At 35.6% G+C, this 14118-nt stretch overlaps 1 protein-coding gene across 1 annotated transcript in view; it reads right to left on the bottom strand.

The window, feature by feature from the left end:
- CENPW (centromere protein W) overlaps window positions 1–14118 on the bottom strand; it is a 155213-nt gene that overhangs the window by 35063 nt on the left and 106032 nt on the right. The gene's annotated exons all lie outside the window — the stretch shown is intronic.

Raw genomic sequence — 14118 nt, 5'->3', positions numbered from 1 at the left:
ATCCTCAGAAAATTGCACATGGTCACGACTGGTGTTAGGTTCAAGATTCAAACCCAATTCTGTCTGACTCCAAAGTCAGTGCTCTTTTTTTGAAATAGCTTAGTATTTGGGACACAATTAGCCTTCAGTAAGACTCCAAGGCTAGCACATTTGCTTTGAAATAACTTAGTATTTGGGACACGTATTAGTCCATTTGCATGCTGCTAATAAGGACATCCCTAAGAGTGAGCAATTTACAAAAGAAAGAGGTTTATTGGGCCGGGCGCGGTGGCTCACGCTTGTAATCCCAGCACTTTGGGAGGCCGAGGCGGGCGGATCATGAGGTCAGGAGATCGAGACCATGGTGAAACCCCGTCTCTACTAAAAAATAGAAAAAATTAGCCGGGCGTGGTGGCGGGCGCCTGTAGTCCCAGCTACTCGGAGAGGCTGAGGCAGGAGAATGGCGTGAACCCGGGAGGGGGAGCTTGCAGTGAGCCGAGATTGCGCCACTGCACTCCAGCCTGGGCGACAGAGCGAGACTCCGTCTCAAAAAAAAAAAAAAAAAAAAAAAAAAAAAAAAAAAAAAAGAAAGAGGTTTATTGGACTTACAGTCCCACATGGCTGGGGAGGCCAGACAAGAGAAGAGAGCTTGTGTAGTGAAACTCTCATTTTTAAAACAATCGGATCTCATGAGACTTATTCACTATCATGAGAACAGCACGGGAAAGACCCGCCCCACGATTCAATCATTTCCCACCAGGTCCCTCCCACAACACGTGGTAATTATGGGAACTACAAAATGAGATTTGGGTGGGGACACAGAACCAAACCGTATCAGGTCATATCTGGAATTTAGTTAATCCTGACACCCTCCCCCTAATGTATAACTTCAAAAACATTTAGTCAACATCTTCTATCTGCCAGCCAGTATGTTAAGAACTGGGAATACAGAAAATAGATATAGTCTGTGCCTTTAAGTAATCCCCCGTCTAGTGACACAGACTTTCTCCTTGACTAAACTTTAGTCAGGCTCCTCTAAGCCCTCTAGTCTTCAACTTTTATGTCCGCCTTGTTGGGCCTGCATGGCCCAGTTGTAGTAAGAATCTTGCTAACTTAGTTTACAGACCATTTCCCACCCTTGATACCATCTTGTCACCCTCTTGGTGACAAATCCCTACTTGCCCATGCTGCATTAGAAACTGAGCCAGGTTCTATGCTGAGGTCTCTTTTCCCCTATTGCAATAGCTCTGAATAAAATTTATTTTTACTGCTTTAACTACTGTCCAGTTCTGGTTTTCATTAATACTAGTAAGTAGAAAAACATGGACACAAACCAATACACTGTAATAACTTGTGATGAGGGAGAATCATGGCACTCTTAAGGACACTGAAATCAGGACAGGGTAAGATGTTAGGGCACAGTGTTGACATTTGAGGCTAAAAAGATAGAATGCTCTCCTTCTTTAAAGTGCTTGCATTACACAGGAAAGCAATTGTGCAAACATGAATAATAAAGTCAAAAATCCCGTGATTTTCAGGCTAAGTTCTCAGAACCGTCAATTTGAGTATCAAATTGAGATCAATTTAATTTGAGTATTAGTGAACAATATTGGTTACATTAGTACACGACAGGAAATACTTACAAATCTTAAATTAAGGGTCCCAAATGTAATTCAGGATTCTCTCTTCTTCAAGTAAATTTAAAACAAATCCTCACCCCCTGATCCAAATTGTTTCCACATTAACACATGCGGTTGCAGGCTTAGAGACTTTCAAGATAAATAATGAACTAAGTTACCGAAAATTTGGTGTAAGCTTTAAACTGAGAATTGTCATCACTTGAGTATATTTTCTCCCCAATTTGAATGTTAACAGAAATCCTGCATCTTTGCTTATTAAAAACACAAAATTACCCACAAGAATAGAATTTATTTGTTCAAAAACAAATAATTAAAATGTAACCACCAAAGAAAAAAGGCTTTCCTTAAAAAAAAAAAATGGAAGAAAAAATATTGTAGGACATTATTTTGAGACATGTAACAGTTGTTAATGCTACAAACAGTGTTTCTGTTTGTCCCCGAATTACAAGAGAATTAGTGAGGAGTACAAAGTTAGGGAGAGAAAGAATCTGTTTAATGGTCTGTTGAGTGATCTCTTCTAATACTGATTCTTTAAATTAATTTTCTTTCCAATGCAGCTAATTCACTGACTTGTTCTTGAAAACACCAAGACATTTGATTTCTCCAATATGGAATGTTGCAAGCTAATATACAAGATATTTTTAAGACACCACGCCATATTTTACCCAACTGGTGTTACCTCAAAAATAATTTCACTTTTGATAATATTTTCTTGATGACTCAATTCACAAATTACTATGTGAATTCTGTGTTTACAAATCCTTTTTAAAGGTAAACAATTGTCATTCTGCCTTAAATACATTAACCATAATAGATACTTTCTAATCTTATTTTGTAAATCATCTTTTAAGGTAAATCGTATTTGCATTTACAAATTATTACCAACCTTTTAATCCTTACTTCTCATCATTCTGGAGTTTATTAATTCTTTATCTTCTCTTTTTCATTGTTACTAATTGTCTAAAATATAGACTCTCTAGCAAAGTTTCTTCATGTAATGATAAAAAATCTGAATGGAGAATAGCAGGTCACAGAGAAGCTAAAAAAAAATCCATTAGCATTGGATCAATGAAAATCAGAACAGAAATAGGCACTTGGAGGTGAGATACAAAATAATTAAATAACAATGAAAGACTATTTATAAATAAGTGACAAAAATTATGGTATAGATAATAAAACTTGAAATTTAGACACAATGAAGATGACTGCATACTAGAATAATCAGAGAAAACGCCCTAGAGAACTTAGTTTTACTGGTCCATGAAGAAATTGTAGGCAGGTTTTCACACAGGTAAGGAAAATAGACCATTTATTACCTCCTACACAGAACAAAAGGGATCTGAGAATGTAAAATTAAGCAAGACACATAAGGTACATTTTATTATTATTCTAATTCCCTGAGACATCAAGATCTGTTACTTAAAATCTTCAAAAACTACATTACTACACGTAGTTGTCTTTAATAATTGTTTGAAACTGATGATGACTCCTTTATCTAGGCAGACCTCCTTTCTATCATGATATAGGCAATGCCATTAATAAGTATTCATTATAAGCAAATTTATTCCCTCAGTAGGTTGATCCTACTAAGTTTCTCAGTGTCTTCCTGAAAATTCATTATTTTCTTCCTCAGTACACAAACAGAGAAATTACCCTTAAATAGGGGCATGGAAAGCTTACCTATGGTAACAGGCTGGTAGAAAAAGTACAGATGCTGACAAATGGCAGATGTGGTGGTAGAAGCCTGGAAAAATTCTCATTTAATTGTTTCAATATTCTCAGTAAATTAGAAAGTTGAACAAAAACAGGAAGAAGAAATGTTGTAGTTTGTGGAGAGAGGGGAATATATGAAATATTTTTGGGAAAGAGTGAGAGAGCAATTTGACTAGGGACATATAGTATGATTTCCTAAAAGCAGTAAGATCCCCTTTGAGGATCATAGCCAGGAATTATCCTGAGATCACTCAGGATAATTTTATATTTTTATCCAGCCACATTCAGCTGTACATGTGCTGATGGGAAATGGGTGGAGAACTGGATTAAAACAGGAGTTCAGTTATGCCAGAAGAGGAAAGTAAAACAAGTGAAAGAAAGCCAAAAGTATACCCAAGGAAATGATTATCATTGGCCAGAAAGTGTAAGCTCAATAGAAGAAATAGAAGACGATGAGATGATAATATAGACTGGCATTCTCAATGAAGTCAAAAGTAAGTTGAGATAAAGATTCTAGAAGGTGAGAGCTAGAAAGATGATGGTGATAAACAGAGAGTCCCATGCATGAAGTTTAGATTATTGGATGGTACTTCCATCATTGATTCTGGGACCCAAATATTTCTACCATGAGGGGGACTATACCATAGAATGATCTGTGAGTTAAAGTATATACTGCCTCTTGTAAGAGAAAATCCCATCCTTTCAGAGTGCTGTGTTCCTACTAATGCCCTGAGTCTTCAATAAGCCATTTTGCTTTTCCATTAGGCCAGCCAATACCAAGCAGTGCTTTTAGTGATAATACCAGTTAATTTCATAGACATGAGCTCATTGCTGTACCTGCTTTCCTGTAAAATGAGTTCCCTGATCAGACACAATAATATAGAGATGTCATGACAGCTGATAAAGTCTCTTCTGAGTGCTAGATCTTGTTATTAGCAGAATAATTACAGTAGGCCCCAGTGTCTGTTGTTCCTTTTTTTGTGTTCATGTGTAATCAGTGTTTGGCTCCCATTCATAAATGTGAACAACAGTATTTGGTTTTCTGCTCCGGCGTTAGTTTGTTTAGGATAATGGCCTCCAGTTCCATTCATGTTGCTGCAAAGACATGATCTTGTTCATTTTGAAGGCTGCATAGTATTCTATGGTGTATATGTACCACATTTTCTTTATTCAGTCTACTATTGGTGGGCATTAAGGTCAATTCCATGTCTTTGCTATTGTGAATAGTGCTGCAATGAACATACACGTGCATGTGTCTTTATAAGAAAATGATTTCTATTCCTTATTGGTATATACTCCTATATTGGTATATACCCAATAATGGAATTGCTGGGTCAAATAGCAATTTTGTTTTCAGTTTTTGGAGATCGCTACATTACTTTCCACAATGGCTGAACTAATTTACATTACCACCAGCAGAGTATAAACATTCCTTTTTCTTTGCAACCTTGCCAGCATCTGTTATTTTTTTTGATTTTTAATAGTAGCCATTCTGACTGGTGTGAGATGGTATCGTGTTTGTGGTTTTCATTTGCATTTCTCGAATTAGTGGTGCATAGCATGTTTTCATATGCCTGTAGGCCACAGGTATGTCTTCTTTTGAAAGTGTCTGTTCATGTCCTTTGCCCATATTTAATGGGGTTGTTTTTTGCTTGTTAATTTGTTTCAGTTCCTTATAGCTATTGGATATTAGACCTTTGACGGTTGCATAGTTTGCATATTTTCTCCCATTCTGTAGGTTGTGTGTTTACTCTGTTGGTAGTTTATTTTGCTGTGCAGACCCTCTTCAGTTTGATTGGTTCTATTTGTCAATTTTGTTTTGGGTGCAATTGCTTTTGGTGTCTTTGTCATGAAATCTTTGTCAGGGTCTATGACCAGCATGCTATTTCCTAGGTTATCATCCAGGATTTTAATGGTTTTGGTTTAACATTTAAATATTTATTGTATCTCAAGATGATTTTTGTGTATGATGTAAGGTAGAGGTCCAGTTTCAATCTTCTGCATATGGCTAGCCAGTTACCCTAGCACCATTTATTGAAAAGGGAATTGTTCCCTCATTGTTTGTTTTTGTTGACTCTGTCAAAGATCAGATGGGTGTAAGTGTGTATCCTCATTTCTGGGCACGCTATTCTGTTCCATTGGTCTATGTGTCTGTTTTTGTACCACTATTATGCGTTTTTGGTTACTGTAGCCTTATAGTATAGTTTGAAGTCAGGTAACATGACACTTCTATCTTTGTTTGTTTTGCTTAGGAATGCCTTGGCTATTCAGGCTCTTTTTTGATACTATATGAATTTATAAGTTTTTTCTAATTATGTGAAGAATCCCATTCATAGTTTGATAGGAATAGGATTGAATCTGTAGATTGCTTTGGGAAATATGGCCATTTTAACAATATTGATTCTATCCATGAGTATAGAATGATTTTCATTTCTTTGTGTTATCTCTGATTTCTTTGAGAAGAGTTTTGTAATTCTCATTGTAGACACCTTTTGCCCCACTCATTAGATATATTCCTATTTTTTTGTGGCTGTTGTAAATGAGGTTGCATTCTTGATTGGCTCTCAGCTAGGACACTGTAGGCATATAGAAATGCTACTAATTTTTGTATATTAATTTTGTATCCAAAAACTTTGCTGAAGTTTTTTTAATCAGATCTAGGAGTTTCGGGGCAGAGACTATGGGGTTTTCTAGATATAGATTCATGTAATCTGCAAAAAGAGATAGTTTGACTTCTTCTCTTTCTATTTGGATGCTTTTCTTTCTTTCTCTTGCCTGATTGCTCTGGCTTTGACTTCCCTTACTATGTTGAATAGGAGTGGTGAAAGTGGGCATCCTTGTCTTGTGCTGATTTTCAAGGGGAATGCTTCCAGCTTTTCCCCACTCGGTATGATACTAGCTGTAGGTCTGTCATAGATGGCTCTTGTTATTTTGGGGTGTGTTCCTTCAATATCTAGTTTGTTTAGGGGTTTTAACATAAATGGATGTTGAATGTTATCAAAAGCCTTTTCTGTGTCTATTGAGATGATTGTGTGGTTTTTGGTTTTAGTTCTGTGATTAATTACATTTATTGATTTGCATATGTTGAAACACTTTGCATCACAAGAGTAAAGGCTACTTGATCATGGGGGATTAGCTTTTTGATGTGCTGCTGGATTCAGTTTGCTAGTATTTTGTTGAGAAATTTTGCATCTATATTTATCAAGAATATTCTGGTTTTTTTTATGTCTCTGCCAGGTTTAGGTATCAGGATGATGCTAGCATTATAAAATGAGTTAGGGAGAAGTCATGCCTCAATTTTTTAGCATAGTTTCAATAGGAATGGTACCAGCTTTTGTTTATACATCCACTAGAATTTGGCTGTAAATCCATTTGGTCCTGGGGTTTTTCTGGTTGGTAGACTTTTTAACTACTGATTCAATTTTGCAACTCATTATTGGTCTGTTCAGGGATTCAATTTCTTCCTGGTTTAATCTTGGGAGGTTGTATGTTTCCAGGAATTTATCATTTCTTCTAGGTTTTCAAATGTGTGTGCCTAGAGGTGTTCATAGTACTTTTGAGGGTTTTTTTTTTTATTTCTGTGGGATCAGTAGTAATGTCCTCTTTGTCATTTATAATTGCATTTATTTGGATCTTCTTTCTTTTTTTTATTTGTCTAGCTAGTCGTCTATCAATCCTATTTATTCTATCAAAAAACCAACTCATGGATCCATTGAACTTTTGTATGATTTGTTTGTGTCTCAGTTTCCTTCAGTTTAGCTCTGATTCTGATTGTTTCTTTTCTTCTACTAGGTTTGGGATTGTTTTCCTCTCGTTTCTCTCATTCCTGTAGGTGTAACGTTAGGTTACCAATTAGAGATCTTTCTAACTTTTTTGATGTAGGCATAAAGTGCCACAAACTTCCCTCTTAACATTGCTTTAGCTGGGTCCCTGAGATTCTGGTATGTTGTATCTTTGTTCTCATTAATTTCAAAGAATGTCTTGATTTCTCTCTTAATTGCATTGTTTACTCAAAAGTCATTCAGAAGCAGATTGTTCGATTTACATGTAATTCTAGGATTTTGAGCAATTTTCTTAGTATTAATTTCTATTTTTATTGAGCTGTGGTCTGAGAGTGTGTTTGGTATGATTTCAGTGTTTTTGAATTTGCTGAGGACTGTTTTATGGCTGATCATGTGTCAATTTTAGAGTATGTGCCATGTGCACATGAGAAGAATCTATATTCTGTTGGTTTGGGATAGAGAGTTCTATAGATGTCTATTAGGCCCATTTGGTCAGGTTTCAAGTTCTGGTCCCAAATATCTGTGTTAGTTTTCTGCTTTGATGATGTACCTAAAACTGTCAGTGGGGTGTTGAAGTCTCCCACTATTATTGTGTAGTTATCTAAGTCTCTTTGTAGGGCTCTAAGAACTTGCTTTATGAATTTAGATGCTCCTGTGCTCATGCGTATATATTTAGGATAGTTAGGTCTTCTTGTTGATTTGAACCCTTTACCATTATGTAGTGCCCTTCTTTATGTTGTTGTTTTTTGTTTTTTGTTTTTTTTTTTATCTTTGCCAGTTTAAAGTCTGTTTTTTCTGAAGTTAGACTTGCAACCCTTGCTTTTTTCTGTTTTCTCTTTGTTTGGCTGATTTTTCTTCATCCTTTTACTCTGAACCTGTGCTTGTCATTGCTTGTAACATGGATTGCTTGAAGACAGCATATCATCAGGTCTTGCTTCTTTATCCAGCCTTCCAATATGTGCCCTTTAATTAAGCCATTTAGCCCATTTATATTTAAGCTTAATATTTATATGTGCAGATTTGATCCTGTCCTCATATCATTACCTGGTTATTATGCTGACTTATTTGTGTGATTGCTTTACAGTGTCACTGGTCTATGTACTTAAGTGTGTTTTTGTAGTGACTAGTAGGAGTCTTTCTGTTCCATATTTAGCACTCCCATAAGGACATCTTGCAAGGCAGGTATAGAGGTAGAAAATTCCCTTAGCACTTGCTTCTCTAAAAAGGATCTTATTTTTCCTGCCCTTATGAAGCTTAGTTTGACTGGATTTGAAATTCTTGAATGAAATTTCTTAAGAATGCTGAACATAGATTCTCAATCTCCTGTGACTTACAGGATTTCTGCTGAAAGGTCTGTGGTTAGCATGAAGTGGGTTCCCTTTGTAGGTTACCTGCCCCTTCTCTCTATCTGCCTTTAACATTTTTTCCTTCATTTCAGCCTTGGAGAATCTGATGACTATGTGTCTGGGGGATGGTCATCTCCTATATTATGTCACAGGGGTTGTCTGCATTTCCTGAATTTGAATGTTGGCCTCTCTAGCAAGGTTGGGGAAATTTTTATGAATGATATCTTCAAATATGTTTTCCAAGTTGCTTGCTTTCTCTCCATCTCTTAGTTTCCCTTCATCTGAGAATGTCTATTTTACTGTAATTTCATATCTGAAGGAAGTTTTTGCTGAATAAAGAGTTTGAGTTGACAATAATTTTCTTTACTTTCTTTTAGCACTTTAAATATATGGTCCCACTTCTTTATGGCCTGTCGTGTGCCTGATGAGAAATTACAGAAAGTCAAATCATCATTCCTCTATAAGTAATGGATCATTTTTGTCTGGATTATTTTAATAATTTTTCTTTGTCTTTAGCTTTCATCAGCTTGATTATGATGTGTCTGGTCATGGATTTATTTGGCTTCATCATGCTTGAGGTTGCCTAAATTTAAGTCTCTAAGTTTATGTCATTTGCCAAACTTGATAATTTTTTAGACATTATTTTCAAAAAGTTGTTTTCAGTACTGCACTTTTTCTCTCTTTGGCACTCTGATAGCATAAATTTTAGACATTTTATCATTGTTCCACAGGTTCCTGGGGTTGTTCTTAGTTTTTAAAAATATGTTTTTCTTCTGTTGTTCTACTTATATAATTTCTATTGACCCATTTTCAAGTCCACTGACTATCATCTGTCATCTTCATTCTGCTCTTGACCCCATTCAGTGAGAATTTGGTTTGATTTGTGATTGTTGCTACTCTTTTCTCAGCTCTAAAATTTCCAATAGGTTCTTCTGTATATCTTCTATTTCTTTTGTAAAATCTTCTATTTTTACATTCATTGCAGAAGTGTTTGCAATTGCTTGCTGTAGCATTTCTACAATAAGATGTTTAAATTTTTGTCTGATGATGCCAACACCTGTGTCATTTGTTCTGGAATCTCAGTTCTTCTCTATGCAAGTTGAAATATTCTTAGTTTCTCATAGATCATGTTATTTTGAATTAAATCCTGGATGTTTTGAATAATACACTATGAGATACTAGGTCCTATTTAAATCTCATTGAAAATGTTGATATTCTTCTTTCAGTAGGAAATCAATTTGGTTAAGTTTAGGCTGTAAGTTCTAACCCATCTTTTGCAGTCTATGATTTCAATGTCACTTCAGTTGTCAAAGCCTTTGCATTTCTATTTGTACCTGTTCCACATGTGCACCAACCAGTATCAGTCTATGACCTGGGTGGTGGTCTATTGGTTAGTTCATGTCTGAAAGTCTTTCGTATAGTTATTAGGATCAGATCCACATATGTGCATCTCAAAGATGAGCTCAGGAATTAATGTTCTATTTGTGGACTCATTTCCCTGAGCTCCATCCTCTCCATGATTGCCACAATACTAATCAAATTTCTTGGGCTCCAGTTTTCATACCTCCTACCAAAAAGCTGAAATTTTATTTACTCCTGTCACACACTTGTGTGACTGAACCCATATGTAGAGCTAAATGGCAAGAGGAAAGGGGAGAAGAGAGCAAGAGGGGAGGAGGGTGTTTATCTCACCATATTGGAGGTCATGCCTCCACTGATCAAAAGGTTTCCTCTCTCCCAAATTTAGTCTCCTTGCAGGTTCCCATTGAAGCTTCTTTATCCACCCTACAAGCTTGCTTGGGGACAAGTGTGCAGGAAAATAGAGAAAAAATAACTCAAGAATCTTATATTATCTTTCTGAGATTAAGAAGTTTAATTTCCTTTTCCTCAAGCTGGAACTAGAGGGCTTTTCCTAGAGATCTCTCTTTCTGCACATATGCCCACATCCAGGTTTCAGGATGTACGTTCAGGCCTGAGAACACCAATGGGAGAAAAATGATAAATCTGTAGGCTTTTTCTTGGTATATTGAATTCTAGTCTTCTTCCCCTACTCTGCTTGCTAATATTTCCTTCTGAGCACTCAATTATTTTCCATGCATTCTGTCAAAGTTTTATAGTTGCAATCAGTGGGAGAGACAGGTAGGGTGTGCCTACTCTATTCTGCCCCAAAGCAGAATCCATTAAATTTTAAAATAAAGATGTAGAAAAATTTCTAATATTTAACTTTGACTATACTCCTAATATTAATCACATTCAAAGTTAGTGCATTACTCCCTTAATATTTGCTGAAACAGAATTACTAATATGTTAATTAGAAATTTTGCATTTATACTCATAATTGCTTCCATAGTTTTCTTCTTTTTCTTCTGGGTTACATAGAATTGTGGAAGCTTTATATACTGTTTTTTATATATCTCATTTTTCTGAAGTTCAAATAACATGAATTATTCATTCACTGAAAATGGGAATTCACCATTAAAACTTTCTAGGTTAAATGTTGTATTGTTAATTTTTCTAAAATTTACCTATAAGTTTTTCTCCTTACCTATAAGGAGAAAAATAAATTTGACAATTGTTAGATGCAGCCACTAAAACTACAAAGTGGATTATGTAAATTAATATATAACATTCTGTAAATCTAATAGTAAACAAACTTGAATAATACTGTGGAAAATTCATGCCTTTACAGGAAAAATAACTACATGAGCATGCTTTTCCATGAGTTGCTTCTCATTTTCATTTAGAGTGTAACAAATGCAATAAAATGAAAAAAAAGCAAAGGATATCTGAGAAATTAGTAAGTCAAAAAGCTTTTTTCTGTTTAGTTCATGTGGTGGAAGAAAAAATGGAACTATGAATCAAAAGGCCTGAATGAGACAACCAACTCTAGTGCTTACTGGTTGTATGACATCAGAATATATCACTTAATGTCTTCAGACTTCAATTATCTCATCCATGGAAAGGTTGCTCTATAATTCAGTGTTTCTCACCAGATTTGGTATGATAAGATTCATCTTTAATACTTAGTAAAAATTATGACTTCAGGAGCTTTACCCCAGGATTCTGATTCAGTAAGTCAGTCTTACACATTTACATTTTAACAAATGCCAAAAGTGATTTAATACATATTGTTTAACAACTACAACTTAGAAGATATAAAAATATTCCAATTTCCATTTGGTCTTATCTTGAACCTTTTTATTAGAAAACAAATAAAAGCAGAACTCAATTTTTAATCCAGAGAGCTTTTAACTATCGGTGTCTTTAAACCTTGGTTTACAAAACTCATGAATCTCCTGAACAGTTGGAGTTGACATAAATTGAACCTTTTACTTGAAAGAACTACTTTTACTTGAAAGACATTACTGGGCACTGTGGAAATTTCAAATACAATGTGTTTGGGAAGTGCAAAAAGCTATTAGGTTGAAACATAGGAAATTGTTAATATTCAATCATTTTTCACCTACAAAACTGCAATTTCCTATTGTTTAACTAAGGTCATTTTCTTTTAGTTTACCCTTTCCCATAGATTAGTTGGCATAATTATTTTCAGTATTTCTGTACTATTCCCTATATTGTGAGCAAGGATATGTATAGAAGGCTTGATGGATAGGAAATTATTATGAGGTTTTTAGGTCATTAATTTTAAGAGTTGAGAAGGTTATGTTTGTGCTGGCGATAAAAATCAACGTTAGTTATTTTCTTTGTGAAGCTATTTACTAGTTTCACCTAATCCACAGTCTCTTCTGACAGAGCAGAGAAAATGGGTAAATCTGCAGGGATTAATTGATCCCTGTCACAGCAGTCAAGTAGCTTCTTAAGATTTGAGCTCTGAGTTGTCTTACTGGTTGGCCAGAAGTTTGGTTAGCAATACACTAAAGAGACACAGAATGAACCAATTTCCAGTATTAGGAAGGAGTAAGGAGATTATTCATTTTTTCATTCTGTAAATATTTATCAAGGTTTTGCAAGGCACCACTAGGCACTGTGGGAATTTCAAATATAAATAAGTCCCAGTCTTTGTTCTCTAGAGGCTAACAATTTTTGGGAAAACAGATACATGCACAAGTAATTACAAGGTAGATGGTGTGATAAGGGTTATAAATTTAATATCATCTCTAATGAAATGAATATGTCTACTCATCCAAACAGCACCCAGTGGAGGTGGAGTATATTTGGTCTCATTTCTGTTTTTAAGAAAATGTAATAAAAGGTTTAGATATCTTTAAAAGAGATCAAAGAAGGTTTTTTTTTTTACATATATTGTGAAGTAAATATTTGTCTTAATATCTCTAAAGACAACACGGCATCAGTTGACCCATTATTCAGAAATTATAGTTCATGCTCGGGAATTTATGGTAACGGCAGATAAGACATGGCAAAGAGCGGAGTTTCTTGGTTAGCAGCAAGATAGTTTGAATGAATATTCAGTTTGAATATTTAGTTTGAATGAATAATGAATGAATATATATGAACACTTCGTTGGTTCTTAACCTACTTTTGGGGGAGACAGGTGGGTATAGGCTTAGTGTTGTTTTATTTGTTTTTTTTGGTTTGTTTCTTTTGTCGTAGAACCTGATTTGAGAGTGGATTTATCCTTTGCAGGGAGTTATATGAATGTCATGGTAAAAAACCTATTACAGTACCAGTGACAGCAAAGCCTCAAATATATGGATGCTTCCTTGACCCTAGGATTTACCAGAAGATCTCAACAGATTTTATAGGTATTAAGTAGTCAAGCCTCAGATCAGCTCTGAAACATGGATATTACCCAGAGTTGGTGCTACGAACCATGGGGCACTAGGATAAATATATTTAAACAGAGAATGTTTCAAGAAACATCAAGCTGAGACAGAACAGTACTACCCCACACTTAATTATAGAACATGTGTTAGTGCACATGTTCTCCAACTTTCTGATGTCTAAATCCATGGAAACAACTTATTAAAAATACAGTTATCAGGCCAGTACTTTTGAAAGCCCACATATATTGTTAAAATACAGGTTCTGTTTCAGTAGGTCTGAGATCAAACTACATATTAAGTACCAGAGGCTGGCACTGGTATCACTCACAATCAGTAAGTTAGGCTGGGGCTTACCTTGATAAAACATAGATGGCTGGGCTGCACCCCTAGAGATCCTGATTCAGTAAGTCTTGGATCAAACCCAAGAATTTACATTCCTAACAAGCGCCCAGGTGATGCTGATGCTACCTGTCTAAGGATGACACTTGGGGTAGCACTAATCTCCTTTGCTCTCCATAACTGCTAGTCTGAGCAATCTTATTTTTAACATACTCTGCTGATAATTATAGTGAACATAAAAATTTGAGGACCATAAAATTCAATAGAGACTCACCTGGCTATAGGGGGCTGACCCTGGAACAGGAAGCGAATAATACATATTCATGAAAGCAAAGTTTTCCTTCAGTCAATGTCCGGAGGAGCAACCCAAGAAGTGGAACAGTGAATGCAGATAAGAGGTGGTTGTAAACACATAGGAACAGGACCAACCTTGATTCCAGTTCCAGGAGGCCTAGCTCTTCAAGGTATTACTTGGTTCAGGAGTGGTGGATAGAGGGAGCAGGATCTGACCAAGGCAATGTATGGCAATCATAGAGCCAGAGCAGTCGGTAGAGAAATGAGACATGGAGTGACA

Source organism: Symphalangus syndactylus, chromosome 2 (genome assembly GCF_028878055.3).
Source record: "Symphalangus syndactylus isolate Jambi chromosome 2, NHGRI_mSymSyn1-v2.1_pri, whole genome shotgun sequence".
NCBI lineage: Eukaryota > Metazoa > Chordata > Mammalia > Primates > Hylobatidae > Symphalangus > Symphalangus syndactylus.
The sequence above is the reverse complement of the archived record's forward strand: the minus strand, read 5'-3'. Positions and strand labels throughout refer to the sequence as shown.